Below are 22,898 nucleotides of genomic sequence, written 5' to 3'. Positions count from 1 at the left end.
ATGTGTGTGTATGTGTGTGTTTATGTGTGTGTATGTGTGTTTCTTGAAGTTGAGGGCAGTGCTTAGTCTCCAGCACAGTATGTATTCAATAAAGACTTACTGAATTCAGTTGAATTCTTCATAGGTTTTTCTGGCAAAGTCTTTGACCATCTGTTTTACTCTCCACTCAACTTTAACTTTCTTTCCTAGAGTGTAAGAAAATACAAATAAAAATGAAGGATATGTGCAATTTGGACTGGACATACACATTTAAAAAATCTAAAATGTAAATGTTTTTCAAACAATAGATTTTTAACAAATCATTCAATCTGTTTCCTTAGCTGCAAATTGGATGATTATATGATTGTCTCAATCCTTGCTTCTACTCTAACATTGAATATGTTTAATAATAATAAGTCAAGACTATTCCTAGTGGCATGCTGAGCTCAGAACAAGTCACTTGGAATAATCACCACGGCTGTCTTGCTCTCTGCTATATTACAAGCACAGAGCACTGTGACCTACACATAGCAGGTAATAAACTGAGTGAATAATCATCAGTAAGCTCATACCTCCAAATACACTGGTGACTCCCACATTTTATCTCTAGCCTTGATTCTTTTCCTGATGGATCCTTTTGCTGATTCAACACTTCCAACTGCAGGGCTAGCAGGCATCATAATTGTGTCAAAAATAGAACTCATGATTCTCCACACCTCCTCAGACTTGCTCCCTGACTCCTTACCCAACATCAGGGTTTTTTTTTTCTCTCTTCCCCTTCTCTTTTTTCAAGTAGGCTCTACACCCAGCATGGAGCCCAATGCAGGGCTTGAACTCAAGGCCCTGAGATCAAGACCTGAGCTGAGATTAGGAGTTGGATGCTTCACAGACTGACCCACCCAGGCACCCCACTGGGGTTTCTAATTTCAGTAAATGGCACTACCTCCAAAGACATGCTCCAGCATAACTATTAGTAGTCATTCTTAACTCTTCCTCTTCCTTGAAAGTTATTCAATATGTCAAAAAGCCTTAGCACTTCTACCTTCAAAACATATTCAAATCTAATGTCTTCTTACCCCCTCCATAGTTTACCACTCGGATTCGAACCACTATCTTCTCTCCCCAGGATTCCTACAGCAGCCTCCTAACTGCTGTCCCTGAATCTATTCTCTACCTACCCTATACTGTTTTCTTCACATAAGGGCCGGGATGAATCTCTGAAAACTTAAGTCAGATCTTACCACTCTCCTGTTCAAAACTCTCCAAGGACCTCTAAACATATTCAGAATCAATCCAAAGTCCCACCAGTGGCCTGCTCAGGTGGTCAGGCCTGGCTTCCTCTCTAATATTACCACCTCTTTCTCTCTCTGCCTTGCTAACTCCAGTCTGATCATATATTCCTTGAGGATGGTCAGCAGGCTCTACTTCAGGGCCTTTGCACATACTGCTTTTAGCCCGCAACACTGGTTCACCTGAGGTTTCAGCATGGCTGACTCTCTTGCTTCATTCAGGTCTCTGCTTGAATGTTACCACTTCAGAAAGGCCTAACCCAACCATCTCTCTAAAGAAGCCTCCTTTCAACTTACTATCCCTTTGTTCTGCTTTATTTTCATTCATGGTGTTTAGCATTCCCTAAATTAGAGTCTGTATTTATTTACTTCTTGTTTCCTCCCACTAGAATGCAAGCTCTAAGAGGACAGAGATCTCACCTTTGTTTATTGCTTTGTTTCCTGCTATATCCCTAGTGCTAGGTACCATTTCCAGCACATTATAAACATTCAGTAGATATCGTTGAATGAATAAATAAGCTGGTGATATCATAATCTGTCATCTGAGAGCAAGCCCTGGGTTTGTGCTTTGGCTCTGCCATTACTAACTGAACAGCCTTGGGCAAATCATCAAATCTCTCTAGGTCTCGGTTTCCTCATTTATAAAAATGAGCTATTAATACCTACTGTGAAGGATGCTTAGAGATAAGAGATGAAAGCACCTGATATCAGGTGCTCACTTCATAGACCTGTAATTAGCCATAAAAACAAATACCCTTCCTCATGCATGACTTGGTTGAGGGACAAGCAATCATAAACCTGTTCTCTTAAAACCAGAGCTTTTTGACAGAAAGTGGCACTAGAGGCTAAGGAAGAAAATGAATCCATTTCAGTGCAGAAGACGCAGTGAGCTGGGTTTATATACCAGCCAGAAAAGCTGGGCTCAGAGATACTACTTCCAAATTCAAGTCAAGGCACTGCTTTGTTCTGCGGACAGCAGCAGGGTTGGAGGCAATGATTCAAAATGACCTCAGCTTTTGTCTAATCTGGTCCTGTGACCAGACCACAGGCAACGCCTCATCTAGGGTAGTAATTTCCTTTACAGCTCTCTGCTCAGAGGCCCTTCGACACGGTAAAGTGCGTGTAGCTGCTGCAAAAGATGAGGCGTTGCTGCGTGTTCAGACATGCAGGGGTCTTTAACATGTATTGCTGAGTGAAAGTCTCCAGTTGCAGATGAAATATCCAGCACAAACACACTCCCAACGACACTCCACTATATGTGGATACAGGTTTCTCTATAAATACGAAAACATATAGAAATGGGTCTGGAAGGATGGAAACCATATCGGTTGTGCGTGTTTCCTCTGAGAGGTAGGGCAGTGACTCAAAGTGGAAGTGGGCGTCAAAGGAGACCAGCTTGATCTAGAATCTATTTTTACAAAGAGAATGAATGTATTACTTCTGTAATTGAAAATTACTTTTTAAGGCTGCCCGAACAAGATGATGCTAAAACACCCATTTAAGTAAAATGAAGCAATTTACTGTCCTCTAACTAGCAGTTCTCCAATGGGGCAGTCACCCCCAGAGGATGCTTGATGGCATTTTGTTTTTGGTTGTCAAAATTTAGTTCCCCAGGGACAAGGGATTTAACTGCCTGCCTGTGTGAGACAGTCCCACCACACAACCTGTATCCCAGCTCAGATGCCAACTAGGGTCCTAGTGAGAAACACTGCCCAAAAGCTGGGGTTCACTGTACTTATGAGTTCATCTGTGACCCCCCCCCCATTAAGAATTTTCTCTACTGAGATGCTCAGCCCGTGTTCCAACTCATTATATAAGACAGTAAATTTTATAATCAATAGTCAAGAGAAGTAAGTTGAAAAGCATGCCAGTTGCTCTGTCAGGGAAGCACAAGTGGCTTGGGTTTTGTGCCTCCCATCTAGAGTATGTGAATATTTCTAAGAATAAGGGTTGTCCAGGCACCAGCTACCTTATACTTTGCACTAAGACTTCTATTTTGTTTTTTGTTTTTTTTTTTTTAAGATTTTTTATTTGTTTATTCTGAGAGATACAAAGAGAGAGGCAGAGACATAGGCAGAGGAAGAAGCAGGCTCCCTATGGGGAGCCTGATATGGGACTCAATCCCAGGACCCCAGGATCACGACCTGAGCCAAAGGCAGATGCTCAACCATTGAGATACCCAGGCATCCCTGTATTAAGACTTTTAGAAAAAAAAAAAAAAAGACTTTTAGACAAATGTCCCACTGGAAGGCAGTCAGGCAAGGGCTGACAGGCAAGATGGGAAGGCCCCTTTTCCCACGGTTCCACCCAGGACAGTCCGCCTTCAGACCCTCTGCTTTTGGGAAGCAGCTTCCAGCCTACAGAAATGATAGAATAGTGATGATAAGCAAAACAAACTATTATAGTTTCCCCCTTTGATTCCACACTCTTGGTCACTATCATGGTACATGCATTCAACAAATATTTATGGAGCGACTGCTATGTCAAACACTGTGCTTGGTGCTGGAATGTACAGAGAATGAGATGGGGACATTTACATTCTAGTGGGGAAGACATAACAAATAGATCCACATCAATCAGATCATCTCAAATAGTGATACCTGTTGTGATGGAACACGAGTAATGTGGTCTATAGTGACTAGGAGCAGGGTCAATGTACAACAGAGCTTAGCAGAGGCCTATTCTGGGGCAGAGAATAGTGATGGTCCTGGGGGGCCATCATGGGAGGCTTACGCCTGTGCCTTTGTTCCTGTCTCTTCCAGCCCAGCCAAGGCAACATGCCCTCTGGGACAACAGATGTGGTTCAGATCCCGTGGGCTGTCTGTGCTCCTGAGCAGGTAAAGTTATCACGAGTAACATTCATGCTGCTTCTTATTTTGTTTTCCAGATGTCACCACCCAAGATTTCACCTGCATCTGAGGAAGCTGATTTCATGTTTTCAGAGGTATAGGAGTATACTAGTGGATAACTGGCATGTGCTTTCAAAAGTACTGTTACTTAAAAACAGTTGCATGGCATTCACTTTGTGTCAGGCATTGCTCTAAACACTCTGCAAATGTTAAGTCATTTTGCCTGTACAAGAAACCTACATGCCAAGTGCTGAGGAGTCTTGCCATCCTCTGTTCATTCACAAGGACATGGGACTGTTCCTCTCCAATCACAGCTCTTCCCCATGATGTACAGTGTGGTCTTGCCCGCTGGAAACATCAACACTGGTTGGGGATGAGGCAGCAGCAGCAGCCGCAGCCATGGTGCCAGAAATGCAGATTTGTGACCTGCCCACGAACTACTGAATCAGAATCTGTTCTCTCCAGGTGATTCTTATGGATGCCCAAGTTCAAAACCACTGATCCAATCCATTTTTTCACTTTGAGGGAGATGATCTGAAGGATGAGCCTTCCATAATTAGCTAATCCCTCACAATCAGAGAAGTGTTGTTTTTATGCACCCTTTTTCCTCCTTGGTTAAGGTTCATTTCTCAGGTAGGGGAACCAAGCATAGCAGGGTTCAAATCAACCAGTAAGCAAACGACATGAAAGCAGGACACAGTATGTACAAAGGGCTGCATTTGGTGGAGCCAGGGTGGGGAAGGTAAAGGGGAAAAGCTGCAAACTACAAGACATTGTCCCTGCCTGGAAGAGTGCCTTATCCCCAGAGAGAAAAGTTACATAAATGTCAAATGGGCAGACAAACAGAAGTACTATACTTTTACAGTGACATCTTATCCTGCAAACAACTAAAGAGTCATCAATTTAACTATATATCCATGAAAGAAAGTAAAGAAAGCAATCAAGAGAGAGGGAGGGAGGGAAGGGGAGGGATGGAGAGGAAGGAAGGAAGGAAGGAAGGAAGGAAGGAAGGAAGGAAGGAAGGAAGGAAGGAAGGAAAGGAAGGAAGGAAGGAAGGAAGGAAGGAAGGGAGGGAGGGAGGGGAGGGGTGGGGTAGAAAGAGGCAGGGCAGGGAGAAGATCAAATGTTATGGGGTATTCCATTACGTTCTTCTGATGGGGTGTCTCAGGGGGAACTTGCATTTCCCTAGGGGTCCTCAGCTACCATGGTCCTCTTTAGCATACAGCTCTCTCTAGCTGAGAATGGATCTAACATTTACAGATTTTTCATAAAGCACAGCCCCCGAATGCCAGCCAACCACACTGCCTGGTTGTCAGCCAAAAAAAAAAAAAAAAAGGACTGCTCTGGTGCTAGAGGAAAAATTGGCTGTGTAGGGCTTACTGAGAAATGTATGTGTCCCATACTTTACTGGGTGATTTAGAGGATTTTCAAGAGACATTTTGATTAAATATGTTTTCATCTTATGTGCTGAATTCAAACATTACCCTTTACTTAAAATGTGACTATAATGTGTGAAGTCCTCATATTTTTTTTACTTTCTCTGTTGCTAAAACTGAGAAACTGGCCAACTGGACCCCATCCTATGCTGCAAAGTCCACACCAAAGGAAGGAGTTGAGGTTGCCACCTCCAGAGGAAGGAAGAGCATTACAATTATTGATGGAATCTGTCAGTGAAAATACCTGCCTGCACCATTGCTGTGCTTGCACAGTAGACATGTGTGCCGAAACCCCCTGCAAAGTACAGTGTCAAGTGTCTCTGTGTCCATGAGAGAGTGCTAGGCATGGGGTGACTGCAACACCAGTTACCTTTTCCCCACCCACACTCTGCTTGTCCCCGAAAGCTGAGACTCCCATACTTCATTTCCTGCAGCCAGCCAGCACTGTTGGGGCTTCTTAATACCATTGTGACCCTGCCACCATCACTGATTGGGCAGGGAATGGACTACATAGCATGGGCCGGACTCAGTCAACTCCAGGGTCTCCCTCTTATAAATGGGATCTGAGGGATGGCCAGTCTGCCGTCAGATGGTAACGGTCTCTGGTACCAGAAGGACCTGTAGATTTGGGGCTAGTAGCCATCTTGAGCATACAGAGACAGGCAAGAGAAACAGGGATGAGGTAACTTGAAGTGAGCAACCAACCAGGCGAGCAGTCTTCTCTCTGAGGTTTTCTACGCTGGCTGCACCTGACTTTGCCTATGCCTTTATGCCACTCCATCCCTTTTTTATTGAGCTGGGTGGCCTTGGTTCTGTCTTTTGCATACAAACAAAGCTTTACTGGCCTGGGCTTTACATTGTCTTCTTGGGGCTTTGAAGGCTTGCCCAGAGCAGATAGTCTTAACTGCTTAGACACCTTAATGGAGAGCTTTAATCACTTGAGATGTTTTGTGACCCAATGCAAACTTCCTCTCTCTCTCTCTTTATGTCTATCATAAATAAATAAATAAATATTTTTTAAAAAATGCAAACTTCTAGAAGTCAGATGGTCTTGGCAAGTTCAGTTGCTAATTAAATCCCTTTTTGTAGGACAGACATTTTTTTTTCTTGGTACTATGTAAAGTGCCCATTCTTTGGGCCAAATTCTTCCTTTCCTGGCGGTTCCTCAGTGCTACCAGCACTCCTTTCACTGGTGAGCATGAATTTCCCCTACTGTTCATTTACCACATTAAGCATGGACATAATAGTGAGACCAATGGTTTTCAAATATTTAGCAATAATTTTTTTTTCTTTTTCAAATTAGTGTTATTCGAAGCAACAAAGAAGAGATATATAACCCCAACCGCCTCTGGATTTCTTCTCTCTAAACCCTTCCCTCAACTCTAAGCTGCAGGCTCCTTTAGAACCCAAGGGCTCTGGGAACAAGCATTCAGTGCACTGCTCAGGGTGGCAGATTGTTTCATCCTTATCTTGGGCAAACATCAAGGAGCACCCATTATATAGCCCATCCCAAGCTCTGGAAACACTCTGGAAATACAGTAGAGTGAAAGACACATAACACAAAGGAGAAACCAGGCAGATAAGATGCTAACAGTCATCAAACAGCGTGTGCCAAGTGCAAGGGTGTCACAAATACAGTTAGGACTATGGGCTCAGAGATTGGAGAAGTGGCCAGAGCTGGGGCTGGAACAGCTGGGGCAGGCTCCACAGAGCAGCAGGAGGGGCGTCAGCAGTATTGGACTAGATTTACATAAGAAGAGAAAGTAAAATGTAAGGAGTGGGGGTGGCAGGGTACATCCAGACCAAGGGAGAAGCACAAACAAGGGTGAAAGCGTCTGTGATAGGAAATAGTTAGCTGATGAATTCAGTTGCACGACAGGGCGAGTTCCAAATGGGAGAATGGGAAGGGGCCAGAATTTGAATAACTGGCTAGGAAAATTCAACTCATTTTGGAGACCATCAAGAGCCCTGAGTGATTCAATTTAGAATCTAAAAAAAAAAAAAACATTAGGAAAAAGAAAAACAAGATAAGAGCAGAAACCAGACGTCAAGCTGCTCAGAGGCGGTGTTTGACATGGGTCTGCAGGAAAGACAAGGGTCAGCAAAGGGAAATGTTGATGACACATTTCCCTAACGCTGACCGCCCCCTACAAAGGGTCAGAAGCCTTTGAGACTGGGGAAGGCAAGCTGCATTATCTTCCACTTATTCATCAGGCATCAAGAAAAGCACTTGACTCATTTGAAGTCATCCAGCTGAGGACTCTGGGGGTCCTGCCTGACTCACAGGCCTTCCCAGAAGAATCCTCTCCAGCAAGGATACATGATCATGAGATACTTGTTCAGTGGCCAGTGAGAGCAGTCTGCAACTAGCTCAGTGCTTCTTAGACCTTTCTCCTGCCTGAATCTAGGGAAGGCAAAAACCCAGAGTCACTCCCAGCCTCAGCCTTGGTTTACCACAACACTTTTACCAAAGGAATTCAGAGAAGAGTGGCCTGAGAGTGAAACCTCTCCCAAATCATTACAGGGCAACATACACACACGCTCACAGGCACACAGTCACACTTGGAGAAGAGGTGTACACCAAAGCTGAGCTGGGTAAAGGTGAGGCCTACACTTAGTCTGACCCAAACAAGGCCCATTGCTGCCAACTTCCAGAGGGAAGGTGCTATAAAGAAGGTCCCTCACCAGACATCAACTGATGGTGACACAGCTGGGCTAGCCAGGTGTCTCTGCCTCCTATACAATAAAGAATCCACAGACATGGGGAGGGCATATTATGGGAGGGTAGGAGGGAAACAGGGCATAAAAGGTCTGAGTGCCCTGCACGAGGTCCCCCTGGACAAGGCAGTATGTGGCTACCCTCTCATCCTGGTCCTTTAGTTCCAGAGGCTGTGTTCTGTCCTCCAACAGCTCCATGGAACGGATGAGAATGACATCATCAGAAAAGGGGACAAAGAGAAAGCAGGACAGCCACCACATGTTCCCTGGTGGTGGAGGAAGGCTTTCCGGAGGTTGTGCTGGACTCGTCAGCACCTCCGCTGGATTCCCAGGGGGCTGTTCCTGAGGTCTGAGGCTGAGCGGAGGGGGCACCTGTGGTGCCTTATAGTCAGGAGAGCGTGTCAGCTGCTGTTCAGCCAGTGACTCAGCACTGACAGGAAGGCCAGACCTCCTTGAGGTCACTGGCTGCAGTCAACACTGGACACGTTCACCTCTGGGCACATCCCCATACACAAGGAGGGGACTCAAACCAACTTCCTGGTGACAGTACAGCCCCTCTTCTACAATAAACGGGCAATCTCCCCTTTACAGATTTTCTATTCCAACCAGTTTTCTAAAATTTTTAAATATGATAACATGTACCTGGTTTTTAAAAATTCAAACAGTTAAAAAAGCTGTCCAATCAAAAGGAAAGCAACAGAAGTTTAATTTTCTAGTTCTTGACCTATCAGTGTAAAGTGGCTTCGTGTGGCTTCCATTCTCATAGACAAGGAAATTAAGCCATTTTGTATGTCCTTCTACTTCTGCTCTCCTCTGCCCCATCCCTAATGCTTGGCCCCCTTCCTGTCACTGTTACATGGCACCGAGGTTTATAATTTTTATGGTTTGTTCTAGAAATAGAATTGTTTGTGCTTCATCTAGAGCTTGGTTCTTAGAATTAAAAACAAACAACCAGCATGGATCATATTCTGATTGTATGATTACAATCAGATTCTGATTGTATGCTCTCTCCCAGGCAAGTAGAGACCCGAGGAGAAGAACATGCAGACATGTCACTAAACTGGTGCTGCTCAAAGTGAAATGAACTGAACTGAGTTTGAGAGGCGAACTTGGGGAGAGGATGGGGTGAGCTTTTAAAGTTATTTCTGCTTACCATGTTTTGTTTTGTTTTTACATTTTTATTTTTTTAAAAGATTTTATTTATTTATTTATTTATTTATTTATTTATTTATTTATTCATGAGAGACACAGAGAGAGACAGAGACACAGGCAGAGGGAGAAGCAGGGTCCATGCAGGAAGCCCGATGCAGAACTCCATCTCAGGAATCCAGGATCACATGCTGGGCCGAAGGCTCAGCTGCTGAGCCCCAAAAGCACAACCTAACTCTGGATGTGCTTATAAAGTTTCCCTAGGATTTTCAGGAAATATTGGGAGCCACAGAGAGTCTCAGTAGTTTCCCAGAGTGGTTTCTCTGGAAGTTAGCTTTATTTCTTCTTTTTAAATTTAAATTCAGTTAGCCAACATATAGTACTCCATTCGTTTCAGATGTAGAGCTCACTAATTCATCAGTAGCATATAACAGCTTTTTTAAAATAAACTTTTCATTTTAGTTTTAGGTTTAGAGGAAAGTTGAGAAGATAGTTGACAGAATCCTCATATACACAACACTCTACTTTCTTCTACTGGTAACACCTTACATTAGTGTGGTAAGCTTGCCATCACTAGTGAATCAATAGTGATACATCATTTTTAACTAAAGTCCATAGTCACATTTCCTTGTTTTTTAAGTAATGTCTCTTTGTTGTTGTTCTTGGAAAGCATTCAGGATGAGCACATTACACTCAGTTGTCATGTCTCCTTAGGCTCCCCGGGGCTGCGATAGATAGCTTCTTATACTTTCCTCGTTTTTGAAGACTCTGATAGTTTTGAGGAATATTGGGTCAATTATTTATACCATTTCCTTCAATTTGGGTTTGTCTGATGTTTTTCTCACTATTAAACTGGAATTACTTAGAGATGTCTGGGTGCTCAGTGGTTGAGCGTCTGCCTTTGGCTCAGGTAGTGATCCCGGGGTCCTGGATTGAGTCCTGCATCAGGCTCTCTGCAGGGAGCCTGCTTCTCCCTCTGTCTATGTCTCTGCCTCTCTCTTTCTGTGTCTCTCATGAATAAATAAAATCTTTAAAAAATAAAAAATGAACACATAGACCTGTCAAACTATGGAGCCTGACTTTAAAGGGACCTTTTATGGGGCCTAACATTTCCAAATGTATCTAAACACAGGCAATCTCAAAATACTACATGACCAGACTTTATTTTTTCAAGATTTATTTATTTACTTTGGGGTGGAGGATGGGGAGGAGCAGAGGGTGAAGAGAGAGAGAGAGAGACAGAATAGCAAGCAGTCTCCCCACTGTGTGGAGATCAGAGGGTCGTGACTCGGGGTTCCATCCCACAACCCTGAGATCATGACCTAAGCCAAATTAAGAGTCAGACACTTAACCAACTGAGCTACCCAGATGCCACTACATGATGATTTTAAAATGCAAGTAGTGGCTTCCCTTCAGGTAGCCACTGGTTTACTACTGTCTCGGGCATGATGATTCCCTTTGAGTCAAGCCCAGAATGATGTCTTCTACATGGCCCATCCCTTGTCCATCTTGCTAGTGTTATGTATGAGGCTGCCCTAATTTAAAAGTCAGGAATGAGTGAAAACCCCTCAACAAGAAGAATCAGAAAGGAAGTACTCGAGAAAACTGGTAATGTTCATTGCCTCATACAGATAATGTCCTACTTTGTTATAATAGCAGCACTCTTTTCTATAAGCCAAGAATATCATGGCAAAGACACACATGACCAGCGACTGCATCCCTACAAAAAAAGGCAAAGAATTTCGCACTAAGGAAAGATTACTATTTAAAGACATAATCAAACTCCACCAAGAATAGTATAAGGTGAGTTAGGTAACATAACACATGCATCTCAGTAGAATAAATTTTTATAACTTAATAAGAAATTATTCAACTCTGGTAATTTAAGACCCAAGCCCTCCACTTTGGTTTTCTCCAGTGGCTCACCACAGGGTAAGGAAGAGCAAGGAAGTGACACAAACTGTTTTTCTCTCACTCTTTTTTCCACTTTATTGCCTGGACTTTGAAGTTCAATGTCATGTAAATATTAACTCACTTCTTAAATAAAGCCTCAAAGAATAAACTGTAATCTGAGCATATGATTTACCCCAACATTTTCCCATAAGCTCTAAGGACTCTGATTTCTTCCCTACCAATCTGTCTCTATTTCACAGAATTACTTTGGAAATAGTCTTAACTTATCATCACTATTATGATTATGATTATGATTATTACTACATGATTGAAGTATTTTCCAAAGAATGCCTGAGATGATTTTAGGTGGTAACATCCACTAAGTTTCCTTATAAAAATATTTAGGTCAAGGGATGCCTGGATGGCTCAACGTTTGAGCATCTGCCTTTGGCTCAGGACATGATCCCAGAGTCCTGGGATTGAGTCCCACATCGGGCTCCCTGCGGACGGTCTGCTTCTCTCTCTGCCTGTGTCTCTGCCTCTTTGTGTCTCTGATGAACAAATAAATAAAATCTTTTTTAAAAATGTAGGTCAAAAAACTTGACTTGGGGCACTTGGCTGGCTCAGCATGTGATTCTTGGTCTTGAGATTGTGAGTTCAAGCACCACATTGGGTGGAGAGATTACTTAAAAATAAAATCTTAAAAAAACAAAAACAAAACGTAATATTACTTAGAGAAAAAACACGTCAGTAGCAGTATGCCTGGTAAAAGGTAGGGTAAAAATTATCCCTGACTGAAGTTTGGGATTTACTGAACTCTGGCACTAGTCAGTTTCACAGGTAAAATGTATTGTATATGGAAAGCCTGGATCATATTATTATAACTTTGGGAACAACCCACAGCAAATAAGATGGTGGGTTTGGCTTTTGTTTTTCGTTTCTTGTTTTTGCTAGTCACGTTACCAACAGTTTTCTTTTATAATACAATTGTGCTGATGATGATGGTCTAAATTACTCCGACAAACCCTTCAAACCAAATTAGACACCTCAATGACACAATCTTTGCACAGGTGGGCAAGAGAAAGCTTCTCTGAATTTGCTTTAGAGATGTTTTTAGATTTTCTCCTAGGTTATATTTTATTTTTCCGAAATTAAAATAACATGAAATTATAGTGGCTTTTCCTAATATTATGAACTTTAATGTATGTTGCTATTTGAATTGCTGAAGAAATAATCCCTTAGTTATAAGATCCTGATTTTATAAAAATTATATGTCTTAATTATTTCCCTCTACTTCTGCCACTGTGATGTGTTCTTTTGCAAAGTATGTGTCACCTAGACTGGCTTGCTGGACTTCAACTGTATAGCCAGTATGATTTCAAATAAATAAAAGACTGATACTTAAAAAAAAAATGCTAATTTCCTTCATCTTTTTTGCCACCCCCCCCCCCACACTGAGATGTTTTTCCTTGACGTATTAAATGCTTTTGAGCATTGTTGAATTACTGTGTGGTTAATCCCCCTCAACAGCAGGAAGCTTAGACATTTGTAAATTTCCCCAGCACACCATTTCTAATTGGTTAACCTTTTCTAAATACTAAGCCAAGCAGTTATAGTCAATTCTATCACTCCATAATCAGCTTGCATTTATACATAAAGTTCTTGGTTGTTGGCATAAATAGAACAAATAGATGTTACATTATAGAGTTTTGAATTTATTTTAAACTATGATCCCTGCTGTTATCTTTATGCTTATGCTCCAAGTAGTACATTTATTGTTGTTCTGGCTGTTATTATTACTTTATCTTTATAAATACATCCTTCATTTTGCAAAATGACCTAATATATTTTAGGTATCAGTGATAGTGCACTCACTTAGCTTTGGAAACACTACTATGTTATCATCACATTATTTCTGAAAAATACATGAACATTCTTTCCATTTATGCCCATTCTCCAATCCCTTCTCTCTCTTTCCCTCCTTCCCTCCTACTGTCCTTTCCTTCCTGCATCAAACATTTATTGAATATCTACCTATCAGGCACTATGCTAGAGGTTGGGAAGTCAATGATGGATGGACTCTTGGTTCCCTATGAAGCTTACTCTATCAATTTAAAAATATTTCCTTCCTTTTTATGCCAGAGATCACATGGAAAAAACACATTTATGAAATTAATGGGAAAGCAAGCAGACATGGACCACTTTCACTGAACTGGAGAAAAAAAGCAAGTCACCCACCTTTAGTTGCTACAGAGTGATCTTCCTTGCTTGTGGGCTCTGGCTAGATCAACAATCCTTCTTTTCCCCAAGAACTGGAAGTGGGGAGGGCATTCTTGCTCCTCTAGCAAAAATAACCCTGGGTGGGAATGTTGGGATGGACATCAGTTGGATGAGGCCCAGAGCACCTAGAGAGTCCTCTGAGAAAACTCAGATGCCCACGCTCGTTTGGTATGGTTGCCTGAGGCCTCTGGTAGAGAGCTCCTGTAGGAAACCACAAATGCACAGGAAATTGAGGAAAATCAGATAAAGGCAAACCATTAAATGACATATGTACAGAAAGGAAACAGTTAAGAATTAACCCAAATTAATTTAAGGCTATAAGAACAAGTGGTACAACGGTTTAGTTAATAAGTACCTAGTCTCCAGAGCTACGGCATTTTAGCCAAATGACTAAGGACCTTCAGAACTATGAAGAGGCAGATGGTTGGAGAAATGGACCTATCACAGAGGGAATCACAGATCACTGTGGGAAGGAGGAGTGGGCACTGGATAGTGGATCAATACAGATTCGTACATCTATCCACACCATACATCTATTGATCCATTCAGCAAATGCTTGTTGAGTGCCACTCTCCTAGGGATTATGTTGAGGATACAGCGGTGAGCATGCCCTCATGGACTCTAACATTCCTCAGCATATAGGAGGCACACTGAACAACAAACTGGAATTTAGGTAGAGATTATACAAAGAAAAGACTGTTAAAACTTGAGTTGGCTGAGTTTTGCTACTTTCTTTGGGATACCAGGGCCCAAAGAAACTTTTAGTGGAAAAAACTGTCTGTCACCTACTCCCTCACACTTTCCCTAATCTGAGGTTGTCTCCCCATCTTTTCATTCTTTCGGCTTACTTAGCAAGACCATGTCACCATCCACATCCTTAGGCTCAGGCTCATCTATACTCAGACCTCTAGTCCTGACCTAATAGGAAACATAAGACTCTTGGCTGTTCCGTACTTAGTTAAGAATCAGCTTTTGGACTTCTGATTTCTTCCCTGTTTTGACCTCTAAAAATTGAATTCAAGTTCCTGGACATCCCAGACTCAATATCTAATCTAATGTCATCTATTTAACAGATACTTATCAATCCATATAACCCTACTCATATCATTCCATATGACTCTTTTTTGCCCATGGGTCCTATCCCCATGGTACTTAAACTTACTAAGGCCTTGACCATTGTGCTCAGCAACGCTGTAATACTTTTAGTGGTCTATACAGGGATTATGGAGTGAATCCAAAAGATTTTGTACAGCTTGGTAAGTCTCTTTTATTTCTCCAGCCTCTACTTCTTACTTGTTCTTTTCTGGAGATGTTCTGAATAGTATGACCCTTTGGAAAGTGTCCTGCCTGAGTGCTCAGGGGAGAACCTCTTGGTGGTGGCTACACTATGGGAAAGGATGGACCCTGCTGCCCCACTAGACAGTATTACTTTGGCTATGATGGCATTAGGCTCAGAAATCAGACTCTCCTTGTTTTTTCTGTTCTTTTAATTCATGTATTCTTATCAGGCATAGGACGGCCACATAAGTTGTTTGGACAACCATCAATCTCACAACTCTCGTGTAAGGTTTTTTCCTGAATAACCCAGTGTGATCCCTTGATAAGTATAAAATCCAAATACATCTGGAAGCATGCTTCTTGAAAGGGACTAATCATAGCTATTGTGTAGTTGTGCTACTCACCTAATAAGGGACTGCTCTCTTGGGGCTGGGTCATGGATAAAGACTCCAAGAAAGTTGCCCAGATTAAATAGGAGTTCCACACTCTTGTTTTTTTCATGTCTCTCATTTATCCTTACCCAAGGGTTATTTGCATTCTTGGTCCTGCTCTCAAATTGAAAGTACTTTCAGCTTAGATATATGATGCTTAATACAATACACAATAGTTGCCCCTTCTTAACAAAGGTTAGGACCTCTACCCCATCCATTCATACTAGACCTATGTTTACAAAGGGTATTATTATTGGTTACCAAATATATTGACTCCCTCAAAATGTTAAAGAGGCAGCCCCAATCCCTGTGGCGTTTCAGTCTGTTCACCAGCACCCACTATAGCCTAGGATGCAATGGGGAAGTGAAGGAAGGCTGACATCCTTTCTCAGGTACACAAAGAGTCAAGAATAAGGAGCATTTCCCACCACTCTGAACCCCAGGAAGCAATATTCTGATGGTGTGCCATTCAGAAGTGGAAGGAAATTTTGGTAATGGACTGTTAGTTAATGCACTCTCTTCTTTATAGGGGGATTAATTATGGAATCAACTTCCTCAGTCCCAATGGATTACTCTTTGGGCTGTCTCATAGCACAATGGAATCAATTTGGACAACAGGATTTAAATAAGTGCCTCATATTTTTCTATAACAATGCCTGGCTTCAATATTCTCTGGAGGATGATGAAAAATGGCTCATTAGTGGGTCTTTAAGCTTCAATACTATTTATCAATTAGACCTTTTTTGCAGGTGTCAGGGAAAATGGACCAAAGTGCCCTATATCCAAGCCTTTATGGCACTGAGTCAGGATCTTAATCTAAGAGAGACTTGTAGGATGTATCCGCCAAGATTCCAAGGCCCCTCACTTTTAGATTTTTCATACAATGTTGTTTTTTTGTTTATTATTATTTTACAGATTTTCTTTATTCATGAGAGAGAGAGAGAGAGAGAGAGAGAGATGCAGAGACACATGCAGAGGGAGAAGCAGGCTCCATGCTGGGAGCCCAATGTGGGACTTGATCCCAGGACTCCAGGATCATGCCCTGGGCCAAAGGCAAGCGCTAAACCACTGAGCCACCCAGGGATCCCCACAATGATTGTTTAAACAGACCACCCCAATCAAAGAAACCAACTGAGTCAGACAAATAAGATAAACAGCAGAAGAAAAAGTCAAAATAAGCCCACAAGCCAGTCGAGGTCCCTTAGTAACTCCCCCTCCACATAAACCTTTGGAACCTTCTGCCCAAAGCCCAGTGGGACATACTAGAAGCAGAACATCATATCTACCAAATACTCAGACTAAGGCAGCATTGTACCCATAGTGGGAAGTAGCAAATGGGGAAATGAGCACAATTAAGGTACATGTCTCATTTTCCATGTCAGATCTGGCTCAAATAAAACAATAATTAGGATGATACTCAGAGAATCCATCCAAGTTTATAGATGGATTTCACCAGGTGTCTCTAACATTTGATTTAACCTGGCAGGATATCTATATTATTCTAACACATTATTGTACCCCAGAAGAAAAGGCCTGATTTGGACTGGAGCACAAGAATTTGCAGGTGAGCTGGCAACTAGGGATAGAAATCATTATTCAGTAGGAGGAGATGCTGTTCCTAATACTGATCCTCACTGGAACTGCCAACAGGACAGACCTGGCAGGGAAAGACAAGACCACATGGTCGCCTTTTACTGGAGGAAATGAAAAGAGGATTTTCTAAACCTGTCAATTTTGTCTCTGTTGCGTTCCAGCTGTTCTTTCTTTACATCTCAGGTTGAATTCATAGGTGTTCGTTCAGTTGAAAGTTATCTAGCTAAATTTGGAGGACCAGATGAAACGAGGCCCCCTACTCTCCCGCCATCTTGCCTCCTCCTCCAAACCTGCTAATTTTGATAAAATTAAAGAAGTGACCCAGGAAAATGTTGAATTTCTAGCTTTCTTTCAGGGGCATTTAATAGAAGCAGTTTGTAAACACACAAATTTAGACCAAACCACACCACAAAGGATACTATCTTAAGTATGCATTTTATGAGCCAGTCAGCATCAGACATTCACTATAAACTGGCAAAGTTGGCCCTAGGCCCTCAAACTCCAATCCAGTAGCCATTAGAAATGGCCTCTGGAGTCCTTAATAACAGAGATATGGGTCTAAAACAGGAGAATGTGGGTGCCTCAGTGGCTCAGTGGTTGAGCGCCTGCCTTTGGCTCAGGTTGTGATCCCAGAGTCCTAGGATCGAGTCCCTCATTGGGCTTCCTGCAGGGAGCCTGCCTCTCCCTCTGCCTATGTCTCTGCCTCTCTCTCTGTCTCCTATGAGTAAATAAATGAAATCTTAAAAAAATAATAAAACAGGAGAAGGACGGTAGGACTAAAATACAGGCAGAATGCAGGCTCAAATATTGGCTGCCACTACTGCAGATCCCCCACAATGCCAGGCTAACCAGGGGCAGCAGAAGAAGCTAGTATCAGACAGAAGTACAGGTAAGACCCTATGCTATAGGTGTGGCCAAACTGTACATTGGAGTAAAGAATATCCAAATAAATGCTCTTAGCCAGGGCCATTTCCTGCCTGCAAGGCAGAGGGACATTGGAAAAGAGATCGTCCTTGTCTCCAGAGAGAGAGAGAGGGAGGAAGACAAGAACTCATTTCCCAACCCAAGAGCAACAACCTGAAGAGATGGCATAGTTGGGCTGAGGCTGGTCTGGCTCCTCTGAACATCAAGACAGCCAAGCCCCAGATTGCCCTGGATGTGGGAGATAAGTTCACTGATTTTCTTATTGATACAGGAGCTACTTACTCTGTTCTTGCTCAGCACTCTAGCCTGACCTGCCTTTCTAAACAAAATTACTAGAATAGAAGCAGCACCTAAATCGTATTTACAAACTTTTCCTTTAACCTGTAAATCTGAGGACCAATTAATTACCTATTCTTTTCTGGTTTTCCCATCCTGTCTCACTCCCCTACTGGGAAGGCACCTCATGTTTAATTTGGGAAGCTAGTTCAAACTAACTGGACAGGATAGTCTCTTCTCCCTGAGGGCCAAAGAAAAACCAAACATTCATCCTTAAATCCTCCCTAACATTTGGGAACAAGTAGACCCATAAGCTAGGAACTGTGATATCCCAGGAAAGACATACAGGCCCACTCCATCAAATTAAGCCTAAAGGATCTTGCTACTATTTCACACCAAAACCCAATATTTTCTTATAACAAAAGCCAGGGCTGGACTCCTACCACTTATAGGTAAATTTCTTAAATATGGAATTCTTAAACCTTGCCAATTCCTTTATAATACTCCCATTTTGCCTGTTAAGAAGCCTAATGGACAGTACAGAATAGTACTCGACCTTAGAGCAATAAATGAAGCTGTAGTCCTGATCCACCCTATAGTACCAAACTCTTAAATTACACGGACTCAAATACTATACTGACTCAAATATAGAATGGTTTACAGTGCTTGATATAAAGGATGCCTTCTTTTGTATCCACTTAAGCAAAGAGACCCAGTCTCTATTCACCTTGGAATGGGCTCCATTAGGAGAACATCAAGCATGCCAATTTACATGGATAGTCCTACCACAGGGATTTAGAGATAGTCCTCATTTGTTTGGCAATGCACTCAGTAGAGAATTTAGAGATCTTACATGGCCTCAGGGAACAACAGTACAATATGTTGATGATACTTCAACATGTAGCCCCATGAAATAGTCCTCAGACTATAACTCCATTGTACTAAACTTTCTTGGAGAGAGAGGATATGGAATATTATCTTTAAAGGATCAAATTTCTAAACAGAAGGTACAATACATAGGATATGAATTAACTCCTGAGCATCGTTCCCTGTCAATTGAGAGAAAAAGAGCAACAATAGAATAGGACCTATTGCTACAAAAAAACCAACTCAATCTTTTTAGGAATGGCTGCATTTTTCTGCCTATGGATTCCAGAGTTTGGAGTCTTAGCCACTAGGAGGCCAGATGAAGAGCCTTTAAAATCGGAAAAAGAACAACAGGAGGCCTTTAAACAACTAAAAACTAAATTATCCTCAGCCAGGCTCTGGCTCTACCAAACTTAGGACAGCCATTTATGTATGGTATTCGAAGCTTGTATGGACCAAGAACTAGGAATAGTAGCATAAAAACTAGGGCATGATATTTTTCCGAAGCCATTGACAATGTAGCCCACAAAGATGACCATCATGTCTCTGATCAATAGCAGCTACTGCACTATTAATAGAAACATTTAAACTTTCAGTGGGACAGCCATTGACAGTGATGATGCCTCATCAGATTCAAGGAATTTTAGAAACTAAAGGATATCAGTAGATGACAGGGGGACCATTGGCTAAATATCAAGCTATATTTAGACTCTCTCTATACTGTTCTCAAAACCTGTTAAATCCTAAACCTGGCATACCTCATGCCTGGCCGAGAGCATGCTACTATTATGTCTAAACATGACTGTAAAGAGGTAATAGAATTAGTTTATTACAGCTTTCAGGTCTAAGAGATCAAGCCATAGATAATGCCAATAGTTGGTTTACAGACAGTAGGAGGACACGGAAAGGCTGGCTCTGCAATTGTTAGCTTAATGAAAGCTACTGAGACCAACCCATTACCAACCAATACTTGAGCTCCAAAGGCAGAAGTGCACTAGAGGTCTCCAGTTAGCTAAAGGCCTATGAGTCAGTATACATACAGATACAAAATATGCCTTCCTTGTGCCTTATGCACATGGTAGCATCTGGAAGGAGAAGAGGTTATTAACTAGTCATAATTACCCTATTAAATATGGACCTGAAATTGTAACTCTATTAGAGGCAGTTTGTCTCCCTAAAAAGTTGCTGTAATGTATCTTAGGGGACATCAGAAGGGAAAAAATTTAGAATCTAAAGGAAATAATTTAGACAATTGGGCAGCTAAAGTGGCAGCTCGAACTAAACTAGTTATGTCTTATACCAGTCTCAAATCCCTTAAAAATTGTTGTTCCCACTTTTACTATGGAGGAGAACGATGGAGCACTTGGGGAAAGATATGCTAAACTGTGGAGGGATGGTATAAGATTGATAAAGGAGGAATCTTTGTCCTTGAGGAAAAACGGAAATTAGCAACAGGCCTGCACCAGGCTACTCATATGGAAGAGAAATTTTAGGGAATTTCACCAAACCCTTGTTTGACAGAATAGGATTAAGAGCCATCTTACAAAAGGCATGCAAACTTTGAAGATGCATTATGACCACCCCCTCTTAACACCTGTCCAAATATGTGGAACATATCCTGTGGAAGACTGGCAAATTGATTTCACACAAATGCCACCTTATAAGAATATAAATATTTATTCATCTATATAGTTACCTTTACTGGATGGGTGGAAGACTTCTCATGCAAGACAGAAAAGGCTACTGAACTAACAAGAACTTTATTAAGCAAAATCATCCCCGAGTTCTGGCTCCCTCGGTCTCTTCAAAGTGATAATGGCCCATCCTTTAGAGCCTAAATAACTCAATAGGTGCCCCAAACCCTTAAAATGAAATATTTTTTACATATAGCCTGACATCCTCAATCACCAGGCAAAGTTTAAAAAGCTAACCGTAATTTATGGATTTTTTACTATTAATTTATTGTAGAGAAAGAGTGTGTGTTGGGGGAAGGCAGAGGGAGAGGAAGAAGGAGAGACCTCATGACCCTGAGATCATGACCTAAGCTGAAATCAAGTCTGAGGTTTAACTGACTAGGCTACACCCAGGTGCCCCAAGGCTAACCATAATTTAAAAAGACATTCCACCAAGATGAGCATAGAAAACTGAATAACTCTTTTACCAATAGGTCTCTAAAGAATAAAAACTACTCCATGGGAAAGATTAGGGATAAGCCCTTTCGCATTAGTATATGAGAGACCCTTCCTTACCATTGACTCATCCTTGAACCCAGATTATAATAATCTGTCACGTTTTTCATTATAAACTTGATTAATCCATAAAACTCTTAACAAATATGCTAATAAGGTATTGCCAAAATTGGACCCTAAGGAAATTCAAAATTCTTTGCAAGTAAACCCTGGAGACCTAGTCTATTTAAAAGGTTGGAAGGCAAACAATGTAGAACTAATTTCTAAATGGAAAGCACCTTACAGGGTCATATTAAGCACTCTCACTGTGGTAAAACTAAAAGGTCACTTGACATGGGCTTTTATTTCTAGAATTAAACACATACCTCCTTTCACAGGATGATAACAAACTGGACTATGTGTCCTCATATTTCCATGAACCAGTGGAAGACTTCAAATTCCTCTTCAAACAATGAGATAAGAAAAAACGAGTCTTTTTTTTTTTTTTTTTTTGCTATCTTTAAACCATACTTAAGTGGTAACTATTTTCTACAACGGCACAACATTACACTGAGCTACAAAACCAATCTTCATGCTGGATTTGTGGCTTACTGTCCATACCAAGCACTTCAGGCTTCCCTTGGTGGGTTTCTCCATTACAAGGTACAGATTGACATTACTTGCATCAACACATAGCCAATATGACACATCGCCCCACTACCAGCACATACAGGAATATTCCTATTACTAAAAAGAATGTTTCTTCCTGGCATACTGTAAATGTTACACGTGACTCTCCAGGCCATAAGTGGCCTTTCTCTTATCCTTAAACTACCAATATTTTAACTGAATATGTCAAACTACAGATAAGTTCACAACAATGAATTCCCTGATTACTTAGTCCTTCCTATTGATGCACCCAGGAAGGATTATATCAAATATAGAATGAATATATATATATGATTACTCCCACGGTAGGACAACAAAGCCAGAGGCCCTTCTATGCTGAGAATAGAAAAAAACATACTCTTAATTCATGCCCAGTGGTACTCACCAAATGGGATGGCTCCCCCTAGAAGCCTGTGAACATGCCATTACTTTACAGGCAACTGATTGGTTTGCTATTGACTGGACAAGGCCACCAGGCATCATATGGTTAGCACCTAATGGAACATAATGGTTACGTGGGCCAAATTTGTGGCCATGGCTTCCACCTGTTTGGACTAGAAAATGTATTATAGGTTATACCTGGATGCATGACCATTGAACTAAGACTATCACAAGTCCAGCTAATCTTCTATATCTAAAACAATAATGGATAAGATCTGTGTTCCACTGGTCTGACCATATGTCTATTTTTCTTCCATCAGTAGTTTTAGAAGATGTCATATGGCACACGAAGACCCTGGATAAATACACAATTAAGACCTTAAATGACTCTTGAAATAGCATTACATTATTAAACCCTGAAATAACTCAAGTGTGTAAAGCAGTTCTACAAAAGAGAATGGAATTAGATGTCTTAATAGCAGCATAAGGGGGAACATGTGCCATTCTTAAAGCAGAATGTTGCATTTACATTCAAAATTATAACAAAAATATAACAAGATTACTTACTGGTATGCATAATTGAATTGGTGCTCTTAAAGACCCTACATTGTCACTTAATGGCATTCCTGGTCAGGAGGTGGACTATGGCCCACGCTAAAGGGTCTTCTCATTGCTCTTCTTCTTCTTTTTATCTCATTGCTCTTCTTATTTTCATTAT

The 22,898-nt window shown here is 41.5% G+C and overlaps 1 protein-coding gene across 2 annotated transcripts in view; it reads right to left on the bottom strand.

The window, feature by feature from the left end:
* ZBTB38 (zinc finger and BTB domain containing 38) overlaps positions 1-22,898 on the bottom strand; it is a 130,407-nt gene extending 107,509 nt beyond the window's left edge. The window contains exons 1-3 of one of the 2 annotated variants that reach the window (XM_041733718.1): positions 22,748-22,898; positions 13,552-13,794; positions 101-185 (exon numbers count right to left, since the gene is read on the bottom strand). The gene's annotated coding sequence lies outside the window, so the exon portion shown is untranslated. The remainder of the gene's footprint in view (positions 1-100; positions 186-13,551; positions 13,795-22,747) is intronic. The other variant, XM_041733720.1, reaches the window with a different exon arrangement.

The sequence above is a fragment of the Vulpes lagopus genome, chromosome 19, assembly GCF_018345385.1.
Source record: "Vulpes lagopus strain Blue_001 chromosome 19, ASM1834538v1, whole genome shotgun sequence".
Taxonomy (NCBI): Eukaryota; Metazoa; Chordata; class Mammalia; order Carnivora; family Canidae; genus Vulpes; species Vulpes lagopus.
The sequence above is the reverse complement of the archived record's forward strand: the minus strand, read 5'-3'. Positions and strand labels throughout refer to the sequence as shown.